The sequence below is a fragment of the Rousettus aegyptiacus genome, unplaced genomic scaffold (assembly GCF_014176215.1).
Source record: "Rousettus aegyptiacus isolate mRouAeg1 unplaced genomic scaffold, mRouAeg1.p scaffold_m13_p_4, whole genome shotgun sequence".
In the NCBI taxonomy this organism is placed as follows: domain Eukaryota; kingdom Metazoa; phylum Chordata; class Mammalia; order Chiroptera; family Pteropodidae; genus Rousettus; species Rousettus aegyptiacus.
The window spans coordinates 41,730,969-41,750,965 of NW_023416307.1; the positions used below are offsets into that span (position 1 = coordinate 41,730,969).

General features: G+C 34.4%; 1 protein-coding gene across 6 annotated transcripts in view; it reads left to right on the forward strand.

Annotated features, from left to right (window-relative positions):
- The window catches only part of MAP3K13 (mitogen-activated protein kinase kinase kinase 13), a 137,839-nt gene that overhangs the window by 33,261 nt on the left and 84,581 nt on the right, over positions 1-19,997 (forward strand). For 2 of the 6 annotated variants that reach the window (XM_016159716.2, XM_016159722.2), the window contains exon 2: positions 9,672-9,845. The exons of the other annotated variants lie outside the window; for them this stretch is intronic. The gene's annotated coding sequence lies outside the window, so the exon portion shown is untranslated. The remainder of the gene's footprint in view (positions 1-9,671; positions 9,846-19,997) is intronic. 6 annotated transcript variants of the gene reach the window in all.

Here is a 19,997-nt window from a genome sequence, read left to right on the forward strand (position 1 = left end):
TATTCAGATCATCTGCCCATTTTTTTTTAATTGAGGTTATTTTTTGTTTGTTTTTTGCTATTGAGTTGTATGAGTTCTTTATATATTTTGGATATTGACCCATTATTGGGGCATATGATTTGCAAGTATTTTTTCCCATTTAGTAGGTTGCATTTTCATTTAGTCAATTTCCTTTGCTGTGCCTAGAGTTTTCTTCGAGAGAAGATTTTTATTACTAATTTGATTCATTTTGAATTCTTTAATAGATATGGGGATACTTAGATTTTTTTCTAATTCTATTTCAGTCAGTTTAAGTAATTTGTGTATTCAAGATCTGTCCATATTATCTAAATTGTTGCATATATTGGTATAACATTCATAATAATCTCTGTATTCAGAGTGTCTTCAGTATCTGATATGATATCCCTCCTTTCATTCTCAATATTGGCGATTTTTTATTTTGAATTTTAAAAAAATAATATCCCTTTTAAAGCAATTTTAGGTTTATTAAAAATAAGCAGAAAGTACAAAGAGTTCCCATATTCCTCTTCACCCCCACCTAGTTTTCTCTATTTTAGTATCTAGCAGTAGTGCGATACATTTGTTAGAATTGATGCACCAATATTAATACATTATTATTAACTAAAGTCCATAGTTTACATTAGGGTTCATTCTTTGTGCTGTAGAAAGAACCTATGGGTTTTGAAAAAATGTGCGATGAAATATATTCACCATTACAGTATCATACAGATTAGTTTCGCTGCCATAAAAATCTCCAATGTTCCACCTCTTCATCCTTCCCTCCCTCTCTTGAGACCCTGGCAACCACTGATTTTTTAATTGTCCCCATAGTTTTGCCTTTTCCAGAATGTCATACAGTTAGAATCATATGTATGGAAACCTTTCAGGTTGGTTTTTTTCGCTTAACAAAATTTGATTTTTCTTCCTTTCCCCCCATCATTCTTGCTAAGGCAGTAGCAGTTTTATTAATATATATTTTTTAATTAGTTGTAGGCTTTATTGATTTTTCTCTATTGTTTGTTTTTTAATTTATCGGTTTCTGTTCTTTATTATTTCCTCTTGATTCTTTGGAATTAGTTTGTTCTACATTTTCTACCTTTTATTTTAGGTTTAGTTTGCTTTACTTTTTCTAGCTTTATTAGTGGAAACAAAATATTTGCTTTAAAATTCTTTTTTCTCTAAAATACACATTTAAAGCTATAAAATTTCCTCTTAGCACTGTTTTTGTTGTATGTCATACATTTTGATATGTTGTTTTTTAAATTTTCATTTAGTTGGAAATATTTTCTAATTTCCCTTGTAATTTTTTTTTCACCCATTGGTTATTAGATATTTTTAGTATCCAAATATTGCAGATTTTTAAAAAGATATCTTATGTATAAAAAATGCACATCTTATTGATGTCTAATTTAATTTGTATGTGATCAGTGAACATACTCTGTAAGATGTCAGTTTTTTGAAATTTATTGAGACTCATTTTAAGACCCAGAGTAAAGTCTATATTGGTGAACTTTCTTCATTTTTTTCTGCAAAGAATTCTTATTTTGCACGTATTCTGTAGTTGTTAAGTACAGTATTCTATGGATGTTAATTAAGTCAACATGATTGATAGTATTGTTTAAATCTCTCTGCTTACTGATGTTTTTTTTTTTTGTCTTGTTCTATCTATAACTAAGAAAGGGATTTAAAAATATGATTTTTAGGGACTTATTTGTTTCTTTCTTTAGTTCTATCATTCTGTACTTTGAAGACTTATTGTTGAATATATCTACTTTAGGATTGTTATGTCTTGATGAAGTGGCTAATTTATTACTATTAAATCCCCCTCTTTACCTCTGCTAATACTCTTTGTCTTGAAGTCTACTTTGTCAGATAATATAGTCACACAAGCTTTCTGTTGCTTAGTATTTGTGTGGTATATCACTCCCCCGCCCATACTTTCAAACATTCTCCGTTTTTATATTTGAAGTGTATTTCTTATAAATACATATAGTTGAGTCTTGCTTTTTAAATCCAATCTCACAGTCTCTATCTTCTAGTCCATCTACATTAATGTATTCATATGGTTGCACTTAGGTATAGTTTTTTCTTTGTTTTCTGTATATCCCATCTGGGTTTTGTTCCCCATATCCTTCCTCGATTGATTGATTAATTTTAGTTTACCAAATATTTTATAGTATTTTATTTCAATTCATCTAATAACTGTTTAACTGTGTTTTTATTTTATGTTTTGGTACTTACTCTAGAGAGTTGACTATGTACCCTTAAATTATCACATTCCACTTATTAACATTATATCACTTGTTATAAAATACAAATACTTAACATAAACTATGACAATAAGAACACAAAAGAAGGACTCTAATAGAATTATACAGCATTAGGGTAACATGAGGGACACTTGCTGTTTTGAAACTTAGTGTCTTGACTGAAGTGGTGGAAAAATGAACCTACACAGATGATAAAATTGTATACAATGTAATACACTCATATGCATATGAGTACAGATAAAACTGGGAACTCCGAGTAAAACCAGTGGATCATATCAATGTCACTATCCTGATTGTGATATTATACTATAGTTTTGCAAAATGCTACCATTGAGGAAAACTGGACAAAGTTTACAAGGGATCTGTCTGTATCATTTCTTATAACTGTATGTGAATCTACAATTATCTCAATAGAAATTTCCATTTTAAAAAATGTTCCTGCTATAAGGAATCAAATTTTATTGCTTAAAGTAAGGAGCCTTCAAGTATCCAGATTTGATTCATATAGTAGTAGAATATTCATATAATAGTAGATTCATATAATAGTAGAATATTCAACATGTTTCATGATAACTATTGCCTGCTTGGCGGAGAACAGTAGAACAAATTCAGAACAGTGTTTATCAACTCACCTGTTCTTAGGTGTGCTGGATGTGGACCAATTGTGTACCTACAGTCCTTTATTGCCATGGCCGGGGCCTACAGACACTCTCATAAAAGTGATTATTAAAATATCAAATCCAAACCCCTGTGTTCATACAGAACTGGGTTAAAATTATCCTAGCCTAAAGAGATTTTATCCTGTATTTAAGAATTTACAAGAAGAAAATCCTGTAACTTTGTTTAATCAATAAGTGTTTCATGAACACCTATTAACCTAAGTACTCTGCTAGGTGCTGAGGACGCAGGAATGAAAATGACATAGCTACTGACTTTTCAAGCAGCTTAGGGTTTACTGCAGAATACAAACTTATACACTTGTCATTACTATACAGTTCTGTTAGAAAAACACACAGGTGCTGTGGAAACACACAGAAAGGACCTCCTAGAAATCCAGGGGAAACATCAAGGACTTCTAAAGGAAGGGATTTTTTTGAACATTCTAAAAGATAAGTAGAAGCAAGGAAGAGGTAACCAGGCACTCTAAGGAGAGGCAACAGCAAGATCACATAGCCTAGTTGGTTAGGAGAATAAGCATGGCTGGTCTGACACCTTGATTTCAAACTTCTACTCTCAAGAAATGTGAGGAATAAATTTCTGTTGCTTTAAGCCACCCAGTTTGTGTAATTTGTTACAGCAGCCCTCGGAAACTAATGCAATATTTAACAAACATGCTATGTACTGTGTTAAACCCATTGTAGTGGTTTTGAACTATGTCCACAAATTCTTTTATTCTTTACTTCAAGAGGTAGAGACTAATTCCTCTCCTCTTGAATAAATTGCTTCAGATGAGTAGAATATAGGGAAAGTGAGGATGTGTATCATTGGAGATCAGGTCAGGGGCTGGCAAACTACAGCCTGCAGCTGGCTGCCAATTTTTAGAAATAAAGTTTTATTGGAACATACCATGCCCATTTGTTTACATATTGTATATAGCTGTTTTTGTACTAAAACAACTGAGGTGAGTAGTTGCAATAGAGACAATATAGCTGCAAGCATATATTGACATGCAAAGCCATTATTTACTATCTAGCACTTTAAGAAAAAGTTTGCCAATCCCAGAACTAGGTCATAAAAAGCACTGCAGCGTTTTGCTTGCTCTTAATAACTTACTTTGGGGAAATCCAGCTGCCTTGTCACGAGGACACTCAGAGGCTCTGTCCAAAGTCCCACGTGGCAAGGAACTGAAGCCTCCTGCAAACAGCTAGGTGAATAAACTAAGTGAGCCCTCTTAGCAGTTCCTCAAGCCCCAGTTAAGTTTTCAGATGACTGCATCCCTGGTCAGTAGCTTGACTGCAACCTCATGAGAGACACGGAGCCAGAACCATCCACCCAGAATCCTGACCTCCAGAAACTTTGTGAGATGATGTTTGTTGTTTTAAGCTGCTAAATTTGGGGGCAATTTGTTATGCCACAATACATAACCAATACACTCATCCTCCCCTGCTTCAGTTTTAAGTGCAGCCTGCTAGCTGCTCTGTATATCTTGTCTATGCCACAGGCTCTTGCTATTTTAGAAACATACTGGAAAATGAGACTTTTATATAAAGAAAATCCCAGATGACATAGATAAGACTTTTAGGATATTAGAAGGCAAGGGCGGTATCTTCCATATTTTCATAATTCTTTTTATTAACTAATATAGTACTATGTCTGGTCATTGCTACTGATTTTGACTGTTACTAGCAAAATAGCTTTGTAAACCATGCTTATTTGAGTCATATCAGGCAGGATGTCAGCTCTATTATGTTACTTACTCACTATTATTTATTATGTTACTTACTCACTATTTTTATGTAAAAAGGAGTATTAGAGTATTGTCATTATAATCTTTATTAAGTGTACCTGAAGAGTTTCAGTTGCTTTCTACATATATAAGCTAAGTTTGTTTCTGGTTGGGATAGTATTGAATTCTGTGGGCATATTAGTTTTCTACCGGTACATAACAGCATCATCACAAACATAGCGGCTTAAAACAACATACATTTATTACCTCAATTACTGAGGGTCAGGACTCTGAATATAGCCTAAGTGGTCTCTCTACTTAGGGTCTTACGAGGCTGCAATCAAGGTATTGGCCAGGGCTAAATTCTCATCTGGAAGTTCGATGGGGGAGCTCATGTGGTCATTGACAGCATTCTGTTCCTTGTGGTTATAGGACTGACAGCTTCAGTTTTTGTTTTTTAGTTTGTTTTTGGTTGTTATTGCCTCTTGGCCAGAAACTGCCCTCAGTTCATAGAGGCTACCCACATTTCCTTGCTATGTGGGGGTCCCCAACATGGCCACTTGCTCCCCCACAGCTAGCAAGGGAAAGACTCCAGCAAGATAGGCACCGTGGTTTTAAATAGCATCATCACATAATTATGTGCATGTAATCATATGCTTCTCAGCCCCTTTACTGTATTCTATTGATTAGAAGCAAGTCTTACTTACACTCCAGGAAGAATCACACAAAGGTGTGAACATTAGGAGGCAGAGGTCATGGGACGACCTTAAGAGTTCGTCTGCCACAGTGGACTTGGAGATCATACCAATCTTCCTTGCAAGGTGGAATTAATGCCTTACCAAAGATGGTTTCTCTACCTAATCATGTTTTCTGCTGCCATTTTGATTGTTTTGCATTCTCAGATGGGTCCTCATTGCTGATTGGTGGCCTTTAATTCATACCTATTTTCATTGCCCACAGTAGCTATCTAAAGCTCTTCTGTTCTTTATGATCCAAACTCTATCGTCCTTCTCTTTCCCCAGGAGATTGTGCCTCCTGAAATGGGGATTCTCGACTTTGTTTCCACTCATCTCATAATCTTTTATTGCCATCTTCACTTTTCTTGCAAAACAAAATAAGTGAACACATACACACATGCTTACCCCTATCTACCTTCTGGTCAAGACTTTTAGTCCTAACGTCTCCCACCTCTTCAAAGCTTATTCTAGCCATGACCATCCCTTGTGCCAGTGAAAAGACACATTATCTACTATAGCACAGTGTATTAAAGAATCATTTCCAGACTAGTTCTTTAAAGTTTTATATATCCCTTAAAATTAGAGGGAGAAAAAAATATATGTTTTTAAATGTTAAAATAATTTAAATAAAATAACAATGAACATGTATTAAATTAGAAACTTTTAAAACTTATTTCCGAAAGTAGTACATTTATGCCTCATATATAATTTAGAAATTTAGATTAAAATTAAAATAGAAGAAAATAAAATTATCACTATCCCCATATCCAGAGATAACCATATTTAATTTTCTATACACTCTTCTAGTTTTATACACACACACACACACACACATATGTGTGTGTGTTAGATCACATTACCTAGTAGTATGTTACCTACCTTTTTTCACATTTCGTCATGAATATTTTTATCTGTTTTTATATATTTTAGCATATAATTTATAAAAGTTTTAAATCTTCTATTGTATAGTTTTACCATAATTTATTTAACAAATATTATCCTTAGAATTATTATAATGTTTCTAATTATTTTTGTTTTAGATAATTATGTGATGAAATCTTTATAGATAGATCCTTTTTGCAGATTCCTGATTGTGTAGAATAAATTCCTTGAACCTGAATTTTGGATCAAAGGATATTTACATTTTTAGCCCACTGATGATACCTATAGCCAAATAATTGTATTTCAGAAAAGTTGCAGTCATTATTTAACCATCTGTAGTGTATAAGAATGTCTGTTTTCCCAAATCCTTCCCAAAGCAGTATATATAAAAAAGAAATCTGAGCTACTTTTACTAGGAGAAATGTATCTCATTGTGTTTTAATTTTCATTTCTTTGATATGGAAATTGAACATTTTTCCAATTGCCATTACATCTTTTTTTTTGTGAATTGCCCAGTCGCAAACCTTTTCTCCCACCACCTCTCCATTATTTGTATGTGTATCTACCTTGATAACTTTTGAACTCACTTTTGTTCAAATTAGTAAAAGTGTCTTTTGTAATTCATTTTTCTGGTAGCTCTGAATTGGGTTTTTCTCAACACAAAGAATAGATTGTTTTTGCATATAAGATAGACTAGAGGAAAAAAATGACATATATATGATGATATGTAATATATATGATATGATATATGAAATGATACAGTGACATATGATGTCAAGCTGTAGTCACTTAATACTGTTCTCTGTATTTACTGAGCTTATTTACTCTATTTCTTTATGCAATATTACCTTATTGATAAATAAGGTAATGTTCAGAATTATTGATCATTAAGGTAACATTGAATAATTGGTAGTTTAATCAAAGGTAAAGCATAATCACATTGATCTGTCTACTTCTCTGACTTACAAAAATTCTTTAGTTATATCTTACATTTTTTTCTTGTAAGTTTTTCAAACACATTTTTCAAGTTTTCAGTAGCTGGTGGCAGCAGAAAGCATTATTCCATTTGGTTCAAATGTAATCAGGCATTTATGGGGGGCAATATAGAGGAATTTGTCCTAAATGTGAAGAGCTTTGTGATGGGGGCTACTCCAGGCATGTAAATTCAGCATGAAATTTGAGTATTTCATAGACCAGCTAAGAAGTAAGCTCCAAAAAATACTTTTCCCGGGAAAGCACATTTTATTTTTCAAATGTTGCGACATTTACTAATTATAATATGTTTTGCTATTTTTCTGGAATCTTACTTTCCTCCCTATTCGCTCTTTTATGTTTAAAGTGAAAGCTACTTCAAGGCACTAGCCTCTTTTCCAGAGGAGAGGCCTTTGGTACAGAGCCTTGAATAGTTTAACAGACTAAAAATACATGCTGAGAAAACGTGGCCTTTTTAAGGTACAGCTTCCACTATGGGTGGTCTTCCATTGGGCTACAGTTTGCTAATTTTAAAATTCAGGGCCAAAGCATGTCTCAAGAGTATTTGTAATGACTGTCTTTAGATCCTAATATTCCCCATAAAGTTGGATTAGCATTGTCTGTAGTCTATTCAAAACAAAAGCAAGCAATACCACCACAGGGGATCTGAGGACACACCTCCTTCTAGTTCCAAATTATAATGACAAGTGGATAGTCTGTCTGTTAGTCCAGGAGGACTGGCTGTAAGATGAGCCTAGTGGTCGCGGATTTTGAGGGGAAAGAGGAACACCTGCTACTCTAGCTAACTGAAAGCTAATGATTTTGATGGCAGAAAGATCAGATTATTCTTAACTATAAGCAACCAGAGGCTGTTGGAAAAATATAAAACTAAGCAATGACTTCCTTTTCTACCCTTTAGTAGGATTGCCTCAGAATGAAAAGGAACAGATTCAGACTCAGGAACAAAGTGAAGGTGGTCTGGAGTAGTTTTCCCTACTCTAAAGATTGAGTGTTTTTTTGTTGTTTCGTTTTGTTTTGTTTGGGGTGGTGGGTAAAACATTTCTTTTCCCCTTAATTCTATCCCAGCTCAAACTCCGAATGTGAGCATGTTTTAAGAACAGAAAGTTTCTAGTTCCAGACTGTAAGGTTCTTCAGGGCAGAGACTATGTATTTATCACCAGATCTCAGCTTAATTCCAACTGTACACTGAGTGCCAAACAAGTTTTTGTGGATGAATAAATGAAGTTTAACCACCTCATACATGACCCTCTCGTTCTTCCCTTTCATACCTCGGTAAAACTGCCCCCTTCTGCATGTGCTCTATAGCAGGCTGTGCGCTTACAATGAGGTATGCACTTACTCTTCCTCTCAGCAGGAGTACAGCTCAGAAGAGAGGTTTCTGCTAAAGAACAGCTATTGTCGATTAGCCAGTACAGAAGAGATCCCTAGGCTGAAGGCTTTTGGGGTGGTTTTTAAAAAATTAAAGCATTAAAACTTTCCAGGATAAAGAAAAAGAAGGAATTTTATGAGAATTAAAAATATATTCAGGCCCTGGCATGTTTAATCAGGTTTCAGCAGAGTACTTAAAAGTTGATTCGAGTATTCTTGACTCAAATTTCTGTATTTCCAAAACACTTGTTATCAGGAAGTGAACTACTTCTACAATACTTTTATGACCATTTCTACTTATAGCTTATTGGATCTCTGGCTAATTCCTTGGGTTGTTCTTGTTTGATTATTCTTGGTTTTATAGTACCATATAGTTATGATAGCATTTCCTATCTTATTAAATTGCAGATTCCTTTGAGACAAAACGTGTGATTCAAAATTTTTTTATTCGCTTTCCTTTAGAATGGAGGACAGTATTCTATGTCCTAGAAGTACTAGGTGAATCTTAATTGACTGTGTCAAGAAAGCAAAAAGGCAGCATTAGTGGCCACTATTATTCCACAGATGGACAGGATGATGTAACACGAAAACACTCAGAAGACCTGGGATCAATTCCTGGCACTGCCACAAATTCCAAGACTATGGACAAATCTCTGAGCCTCAGTTTCTTCATATGTTTTTTTTTAAAAAAGGGGGTGGGACAGTAGATGTAGATTTGAATTTAAGGTTTCTCTCAGCTCCTTAATTATCAGAATCAGTATTTCTTCTCGGATGTCTAGAATGATATTGTTTACTTGTCTCATTGAGGAAATAACCATATATCACAGAGTAACAAGATATTTTTATTAGTTGAGATGCAGATTAAGCAGCAGTAACAGAGAGTCTCAAAAAAGTTTGGTAGCTCAAAAAGGGAGAACATTATTTCACCCTTCATTAACAATTTCAGGACAGATAGAGAACTCTGATTCACTAAAACATTCAAAGCCTGAGGCTATGTCTGTTTTTTTTCTCTGCTTTTGCTTGGGGTATGGTCAGCACCTCCTGGTAGTATCTGACTCAGCATGGGAAGGAAGAGAGTCCCTGACAAGCAGCTCCTCTCCAAGAAGACCTGGGAGTTACAGACATTACTTTCAGTCACATCCCATTGTCTACAGCTTAGACGTGTGTCACATCTACAGCCAGGAGAATAAAAAACTCTTCAATAGTGTGGTATGTACCCACCTAAAACTTTAAAAGTAGGCGTGGGGGTAAATATCCTATAACTAAAAGGAAAGAGGGGAGATTGGATGCTAGGGGACAGTCTCCACCACTATGCCTTCTGTGATGATTTTAAATCACTATAACAATCTTTATTTTACTGTTTATTGTGTTTCTTTTATTTAATGAAATCGGCTGAGATCAGGATCTGTGATTTATTCTTATATGTATACCACATAGCACACATGTCAAGGTATCTTGAACATAGATGCCATTTAATAAAAATATGTATGATTAATTTATACATTGATTTGTCAAGGCATCTAAGTAAACACTATGTCCAGCACTCTCCCTGCCCCATACCCTGCTCTAGCTACTTATTGTTTGTTTAGTGAATACTACATGTAAAACTTATTCTCAACCTAGTTAAGGAGACTAGATTGGAACCTATGAAGTAGTAAAATTTAAAAAGATATATTATAGATTGATCGATTAATTTGGGGCTACTAGTGGCAACTACTGTCTTTTACAACAACTAGTAAAGATAGCACTACCCTATTTTTTGGTAGCCTGATTGCATGTAATGGAAAACCAAGAGCTTTCCAGTGTGGCTTTATCATTTGATTTTAAGTGTATTCCTGGACATCGCATATAATTATACTTTTGAGTAAACTTTGAAGCAGATCTTTCCTTGAGAGGTTTTTGGTTTCTGTCTCTCTGTTTCATTTTTAGTGTTAATGACAAAGAGCTGATGTGATGCTGAGAGTGAATTTATATAGTGCGAGCTTATTTATGAATAGTCGTAGGGCTCATTTTAAAAACAGGCCAGTTTACTGACTCAGTGTTAGCATCCACCCTGACTTCCAGTTCTTTATCTGCTGCACATGTACACTATAATCCTATACTGGCATGAAAAGTATTGCATGTGCCTTACCAGTTTTATATTTGATATGGACTACCTTGGAAGAATTGTCCTTGTTCTCTCTTATCCAGCCTTCCCAAATCCTTCCCCTTCAGGGTCCAATTCCAGTTTACCTCCTATTTTTTATAACTGGCTGTAACCACCTAGCCCCAAATGATTATTTCATCAGAAAAATAATAAGACTTAATTCAAGCCCTGGGCAAACTAAAGCATAAGGACAGGGTGTGTTTGTATAAAGGCAGGCCTTTATTCCCTTTACAAACATGCCAACTTGCCAAAGACAAGCAAACGCCAAGTACTGGCTATAGTCTGGACCAGGAAGAGTGACTCCCAACCTTTATTCTGCTTCATGCCATTCTCAGAGCTCTTGCTTAGTTTCACTGCCAGGCATCTTTGTTCTTGGTACATTTTCCTTCAAGGAACTTAGATTTTTATCTAAAGGACAAGACTTATTTTTTGTTAAAGTCTTGATCTTATCTCTCTGTGTCAGCAGAGGGCAGCAGAGAGCACCACCCTGTAACCTAACCTACAGGTCTCCAGCTGGGACCCGCCCAATTGCCTAAAGCCTAAGGAAACAAATACTTAAGGGACTTCTTTATCTTTGACAAAGACTGGGGCTGTTACGGCCTTGGGGAGCGCTAAACGTTTTGCATTATGCAGAAAAGTCCCATGCCAGGAAAAATGTTTTCATTCCAAAGTGTCAGTTGACTTCCTTCTAGTATTGTTCTCCAACATCAAGTAAAACATTTCTGCCTACCCCCACTAATTGAGCACTTTTACAATTTGTGTAGTTATTCATCTACCAAAGCTACTTGATAATAAGAACTGGCCTTTTCATCTTTGTATTGTCACTTTTTAAATTCATTTTTAATTTATAGTCATTGGATGATCATAGACAGGTCTTTAACTGGGGAAAGGTCATGGGTAATGGATAGAATTTAAAAATATAGTAGTCCCCTTTATCCATGGTTACGTTTCCTGTGGTTTCAGTTACCCACAATCAACCACTGTCTGAAAATATTAAATGGAAAATTCTAGAAATAAACAATTCATTTTTAAATTGCGCACCACTCTGAGTAGTGTGCTGAGATCTCCTGCCGTTCAACTCTGTAGGGCCCTGGACATGAATCATCTCTTTGTCCAGCATATCCATGATGTATATGCTACCTGCCCATTAGTCACGCAGTAGCTGTCTGAGGTATCAGATTGACTGTTGAGGTATTGTAGTCTTGTATTCAAGCACTACAATGGCCCCAAAGCACAAGAGTAGTGATGCTAGCAATTTGAATATGCTGAAGAGAAGCCGTAAAGTGCTTCCAATGAAAAGGTGTGTATGTATAGGAAAATACATACTATATACAGAGTTCGGTACTATTCGTGGTTTTAGGCGTCCACTGGGGTATTGGAACACATCCCCTGTGCATAAGGAGGGACTACTATACAATGAGTAGGCTACAGTGCTTAGATAGAGCTGGATTAGATGAGCCAATCTTCCTGAGCCTTAATTTCTCACGTATAAAATGAAAATAACACCCAATTTTAAAGTACTTTGTAAATTGTAAAGTACAGAATTGTTTACAAAGAACGTCTAGGACCAGATTTGTTCCCAATTATTATTTCTGGAATTTAGAGGTCTGAAACTCCAAAAGAACACAATTACATAAAGAAGATATTTTAGTGCAAAAGGCATGGTATATAATACGGACATAAAAGGTAAGAAACAGAGACATGTTAAGTGTATATATCATAGAATTTAAAAATTTTTGTACCACAATCCACAGTAAGAAGTACACCTTTCACAGTGTCACATTACGTACACACATTTAACAAGTCTCCTAAAACATTGTACTTAACCTCACCACGTGAGACATACTATTTTTTCTTGTGTTCTTTTTTATCTCATTTATTAAATGATGGTCATGACCCACTAAATCAATACCATGGTCCACTAATGGGTTGTGACTGCAGTTTGAAAACACTTTTTTTTAAAAAACCCTTCATATATCATCCAAGTCTATTAAAGAATGTATTTTTTGTCATCCTTTTGAATCTATCAAATATTTGTTCACCTTAAAGCGGAAAAAATATATGATGAACTATTTAGGGATGTGAACACATTTGTTTTACTTATTAGACCTTACATCAAAAATTCTTATTGTAATGCTTACTCTTTACCTTAAAAATATTAAAAAGCATCACGCAATAATTTTAAAGTACATGAAATCTTTTTTGGCTGTGTTTATATGTTTTGTAGACAATCTTAGCAGCTTTATCGAGGTAAAATTGACACACAATGAGTTACACATATGTAAAAGCTTGATATGTTTTGACGTGTTCCACACATGAACCCATCACCACAGTCAAGATAATGAAGTAAGCGGCACCCCAAAAGCTTCCTTGAACTTCTTTGTTTTCCTTCTCTGCCACCTTCCATTTACCTGACAACTACTATATTTTTGCTATCAGAAGGCATTAGTTTGTATTTCCTAGTATTTTATATCTGTGGAATCATAAAGCATACACTCTTATCTGGCTTCTTTCACTCAGTGTAATTACTTTGAAATTCACCAACGTAGCATGTATCAGCAGTACATTCCTTTATTACTGAGGAATATTTTCATTGTATGGATTTGCCACTGTTTATTCGTTTACTTGTTTATGGACATTTGTATTTTTTTTTTTTTCATTTTGGGGCTATTACAGATCAAGCCTTTGTATGGGCGTAGGCTTTCATTCCCTTTCTTATGAGTGGAATGACAATATATTGTATGATAGGTATATAACATTTTCAGAGATTCTGGCTGTGTTTTAACAGCTTCTGTTGAAGGAGAAGCTAGGACACAGTTCTTTTGAAAAGACTCACCAAGGTAATTGTCTTCTTAGTACCATACTTCTAGTTTTCAGCTTGTTCTTTCAGAGAGTGTCTAGAATACCTCCTGCTTGGGAGACAGTCACCTTTGTTCTATAATTTATGAGATTATTATGTATTAGAACCCACTGAGACCTTCATGGCCCCGAACACTGAGAAAAATTATCTCTTGTCCCAAAATTAAGTCAAAATTATTAAAACAGTGCTCACTGTATATGTAATGAGGTTTGTTAAATTCTTATTTTTCCAACATAATCACTTTGATTCTTTAAAACAAATACATCGAATCTCTTATTTTATCAAAAATAAATATCTCCAGTGCCTCTTTTTTTCCTAGAACTCTAAGCACATGCATAGTCCGCCTGGGTTGTCCTGAACAATTTACTTCATGAAGTAGATTCTAACAGATTGCTTTCTCATTTGCTGATCACTGTTCTTACCAATATCATATAGTGCTGCTAGCTCTGTCGATTATTCAGAGGCTGTGGGTCATATCCTTAAAATGGGCTTCTTCAATAATTACTTTAGCAAAACTTTTTAAATAGATGATTATACATATCTCTCTGAAAACATATCCAATAGTTTGGATACTTCTTGTGTGAGACTGCCAGTTAAATGATATTTTTCTTACAAACAGACTAGCATAATAAGAGCATAGGTTCTAAAGATTGCTGCCTTTTTAAAACTGGCTTGTAACTTCTAATTTTTACCATTTCTGTATCTCGCATTCCTCATCTTAAAATAAAATGATTAAAATGCCTACCTCCAATCGTTGTGTGAATAAATGAGATATTCGTATAAGGTTCTTAACACAATGCTTGACATATAGTACAAATTGGTAAAAGTCATTGTTTTTAAAAAGCAAAGACAGAGCTTGCTCTTGAGAGGAGATGTTGAGTCTTAAGAATGTTGAAACTTCGAGGATGACAAAAACAACTATGAAGTGCAAACACTGTGAGAGCTAGAAAACAGAATTGGAAGTTAATCTACCAAAGTATTAAAATTATTGGCATCACAAAAGGAACTCTCATAGTACAGGGAATCTGATCATTGGAGTGTCTTGAGTATGACGGGTAAGAATCAATTAATGACATTGTGTTAAAAGGACTCTTTTGGCTGCAAGACAGAAACCTATGTCAAACTGGTTTAACCTCTCCAAAAAAAGAGTTGCAAGGAAGGATTGATTGCCTTATGTAGTTGGGAGGTCCAGCAGAGCTTCTAGCTTTAGACACAACTGAAGTTAGGTGCTCAGTTACTGTAGTCAGGAGTCTGTCTTTCTGCTTACATTATACTTCTACCTAGTATCCTGATTAAACAAATGTGTGCCCGCCCCCACCTCCAACAGTTGTAGCATACATCCTGGGGATGATTTGGATGATTTGGATCATGTGTCAGTCATTTCACTAATCATTATGACCAAGCAGGTGAGCTGGCCAGCCTTGTGCCACATATTCACTCTTGGAGCCCTAGCTTCAGGTAGGGTTGGCTGCATCTGGTTCACTCAAACTAAGACTTGGAAAGATAGTTTCCCAAATGGAAGAGATTCATGTCAGGGAAGACAAAAAATAATGGCAAATGTCCACTATTCCCATGTTTTGATCTTCAGTTATATTGCCTGCATTATGAGGCTTACGTAGAAATGCCAATTTGTATCTAGCTAAAGAAGGCGGGAAAGTAAAACAGGATCAGAAGAATAGAAGTTAGATAGCTAAGTTTTCTTTTATATGACCTTTCGGAATAGTATGAATTCTATGTGAATGAGTAAAATATAAAGTTTCGTTTTACTCTTTAAATATGTAAATGGCCTTTATAAATTCAAGAGGATATTTTAAGCCCCCCAAAGGTTTGATTTATGGTAACTTGCTAGAATTTGCATATTATGCAATGGTGCATTTCAAGGATATTAAATATTTTATTAATTGAGAAATCCATTTGCTTTTGATTTGTTTCAATGCATTTTCATTATCGATCAGAAAAGAATTCTTACAACCCTCATTTTTAGTCTTCTTTTCGACATGAATAATACATTAAAATTTCATTAAGGTATTAAGATTTAAACTAAATAGCATATAAAATCTCTAAGCAATTGCTTTTTCCAGTTGACTATATGTTTTATTATCCTTTGATTAAAAATATTGAAGACTTCAAATCCACTTAACTCATAATATTTTTCTAAGTTTGCCATAATCGTGTGTACCTTTAGGGTTTCTTTTATCATGAAGATGATTGTAGAATTTATCAACATGAGAGTTGCATCTTTCTAAAGTTAATAGATATATGTTTACTATATATATTTTTATTTATAGTCTACCTTTTCAAAAAGGACTCGAAGTGTTTATCATGAAATATGTATACAATAAGGGTAACGAAAGGGAAATCAAACCCAAACAAGGATGAGAAAGCAAATATACTAATCACAAAAGCTAAAATAAATTGCATATAGGTATGAATAGATAGATAGATTGATTCAAGCATTCGGTTGACTCTAATCTTCCCAGCAGCAAGGACAAAAAAAAAAAAAAAAAAAAATCAAAATTCAGTGGATTATACTGTTGTCATCCAAAAAGTGGACGCCTAATAATTCTTCAAGAACAGAAAACTTTTCCCTGGTATTAAGTTCTAAACGAATTCCTTATGTGAATGCCTTTTATGAGAGACATCATGCAAGAGAATGGACAGCATAAAAGCGATATGTTTGTTCCTTATAAAATTCTTGATAAAAGCAAACCATAACATTAAAATGTAACTCAATGATAGTGATTCTGCTAAGAGATACTAGGCTAATGATATTTAGGTAACACATAGCTTTCTAATAATCTATCTCCTTTGATACAAGAATAGATTTTAATGATACTCATAAGAATGTTTTTTCCTTAAATGATTCTTAAAAATCCCTTTTTTAGATAGGCATTTAATGGGAGCTGGACAGCAACGATAACAACAAAAAAAAAATTTGAAATAATAGTCTCCTGAGATCTTTGAATATTGAAATTGTTTATTAAGGATCCATATGTTCTGAAAACAGGGAAATTTAAGGTTAATATTCTGACATGGAAGTGGAGAATTCTGACCAGTGTTCCCACCTGGTATACAGATTGTTTTCCATATTAGTTAATATCGTTGCATGCAAACTACATCTTTATGTAGAAAAATTTAGCTTCCTTTTTTTTTTTTAAAGAGTTTTTGGTCACCTAGATTAACTTTCTAAGGGTTCTCCACCCCCAGCTTTAGAACCTCATAGAGTATTCCCCAGCCTCCCAAAGAAAAATGATTTGGATAAGCTTTTCTTTGGAAGATGTGTCACTAATACATATTTCTAAAAATTTTACTGCCAAGATTCATTCAAGCTTTATTATAAGCAAAATAAATGTTATATTCTTTTATGTGTTTCTTATTTTTGGATCTGCACAGTCGTTGAAATTCCCCTTGTTGAGAGAGTAGAAGGACCATGGTTTTTGAATAACAAAAACAGTAAAACAAAAATTGCTACCTATATCATTTACTGAGTATCTTCTGTATGCAGATGTTGTGCTAAATTCTTTACAAGTGTTATTTTATTTAACTTTTACATAAGAGGCAAAGCCTATTATTCCAATTTTAATAATGAGAAGCTGAAACCCATGTTTCCCTGAACTTGCATAACTAATAAGTGGCAGCAGAAGGATTTGAACCCAGATTTTTTTTTACTGGCTTTTGACCAATACACAGTATTGACTGTGAAGGAAATCTGAACCTTCTTGCATTAGCATTTGAGGTCATTATATTATTTCTTTTTCCCTGTTTTCTGATGAAAATTGCCATAGGGTTATAATACTTAGGATTTCCCTTATATTCTGGCTTAATTGAATTATTTCCCTTTACAGAACACATTTTTTTCTTTAAAAAATAAAACAACTTAGAATAGCTAATATTTTTATAGTAGAATAATAACACCGTAACTTCTATGCTTAAAGTTTTTTCTAATAATGAGTTTTTAATATCTCTTTAAGAATGAGACTAGAGTCATCTTCCAGTCATTACTGAAAGTTGCACAGGTTCATTTGTTTCTTAAAAAAACCATACTCTTGGTAATGGCTTTGTAGTCTTCCACACTTAGCATGACCACGTGCCGAAATAAAAAAATTACTTGGGATGGTGGTACTTGACTTAATATTTCTATAGGTGCTGTGTCCAATACAGTAACTGCCAGCCACATGTGACTCTTTATTGTTAAATTTAAATTAATTAAAATTAATAACATTTATAAATCAGTTCCTAGCCACATTTCAAATGCTAAGTAGCCACATATGGCTACTGTGTCAGACAGTGCAAATTATAGAACATTTCCATTGTCACAGGAAGGTTTCCAGTAGTGCTACTCTAGAATGTACCTTTCACGTGGCTCCCTCTCTATGCCTTCCTTCCGTCCCCAAAACAAAATGGCTTCCTCCAAGAATGATCTCTACAGCTTTCGTAATTTAATGAGGCAACTTATCTCCCTAATGATTTCCCATGATGTTTAACATGGTGAAATTTTTGTTGGCCCAGTTAATATTTCTGGGGTACATGCAAGCATGCTAGCCCGGACCGAGTTCATCTTATTAAAACGGCAAGTCTATAGAGCCAGCTAGTTTTTATTTGCCAGATTACATATTGAGTCAGCATCTTAGGTGGCAGTTATTACAAACATTTATAGACTCTGTTTGGTTGAATTGCTTCAAATACCACCCTGATCCCTGGTAGAGTTATTGTTCCTTATGATGTTGCCATCAAATCTTAGAGCAAATGTAAGCTTATGTAACAGATTTGGCCATCTTATTGACATAGTCCACAATGAGGTCACCTCCTTCTATTAGTTAGCCTGTATTATTTTGGAAGAAAAAATATTTTTTGTAAACCTTAGTCTTTTGGCATATTCAGTTGCCTTTGATTACTGTTAAAAGAAACAGAAATCTATCTTGGTCATCTTTTCATTTTTGGGTTCTAAAATAATCTGGGTACGTAAACATATTGATATAGGCCAACGTGGTGTACTCAGACCTACAAGGAATGTACCAGCACTGCACTGGTCTTGAGTGCACCCATGTTACACGGGTAAATTTCTTTGGTTTATTTTTTCCATAGTGATATTCCACAATAAGCTCCTGTAGAGAAATTAATCAAATATGTTGTTTGCCACTGATATTCTATTGCTTTAGTATATAGAATAGTACATAGTTGTTGTGTATAAAATAATCCTTGAAAATTTTCTTGTTCCAAATGAGCTATGCTGTGTGCAATACTTACTAGTGCCTGGTTTGAAACATCCATAGGAAACAGGTAACTGCTTTCTTTCTCTCTGCTGTAGAAATAATCCGATTGAGAGAACCGATCTCTGTTTAGAATGTTCCTGGTCACTGGACATCTCGAAACTTATATTAACCAGTATTGTTTCACTTTCAAGGATTTAAGGCCATTTCCCAAGTTCTAAAAAGGCATGATCAGTATTAGTAAAATATTGGTAATTGTGAAGCAAAGTGATAGGGTACAGGGGCAATAAATCATATTAATCTCTGCTTTTGTGTAACTTTTCTTTTAAATAGTAAAGAAATGCCATAAGTTACTTGTGCTATTGAGTTGTATGAGTTACTTATATATTTTGGAAATTAACTCCTCATCAGATACGTGGTTTGCAAATATTTTCTCTCATTTCGTAGTTGCCTTGTCATTCTATCAATTATTTTCTTTACTCTGCAGAAGATTTTACTTTGATGTAGTCCCACTTGTCTATTTTTGCTTTCGTTGCCTGTACTTTTGGTATCGTATCCAAGAAATCATTGCCAAGACCAATGTCAGGGATGAGCAAAGGACTCAAATAGACATTTCTTCAAAGAAGACATTCAGATGGTCAACAGGTATATGAAAAGATGCCTAACATCATTATCAGGAAAATGCAAATCAAAACGAAAATAAGATGTCACCTCGTATTTCTTAGGTTGCATATTATTTTAAAAATAAAAAACAAGTGTTGGCAAAGTTGTGGAGAAATTGAAACCCTTGTATACCCTTGTTGGCAAGGTTGGTGGGAGTGTAAAATGGTGCAGCAGCTATGGAAAACAGAAGAGATTCCTCATAAAATTAAAAATAAAATTGCCATATAATTCAGCTATTTTACTTCTGGGTATGTATCTAAAAGAACTGAATTCAGGATCTTGAAGAAATACCTGTACTCCCATGTTCATTGCAGCAGTATTCATATTAACTAAGACATGGAAATAACCCATGTCCAATGACATGAATGGATAAAAAAATGTGATATATATACGTGCAAAGGAATATTATTCAGCCTCAATAGAGAAGGAAATCCTGCCATTTGTGACAAGATGAACCTGAAAGACATTATACTAAGTGAAAT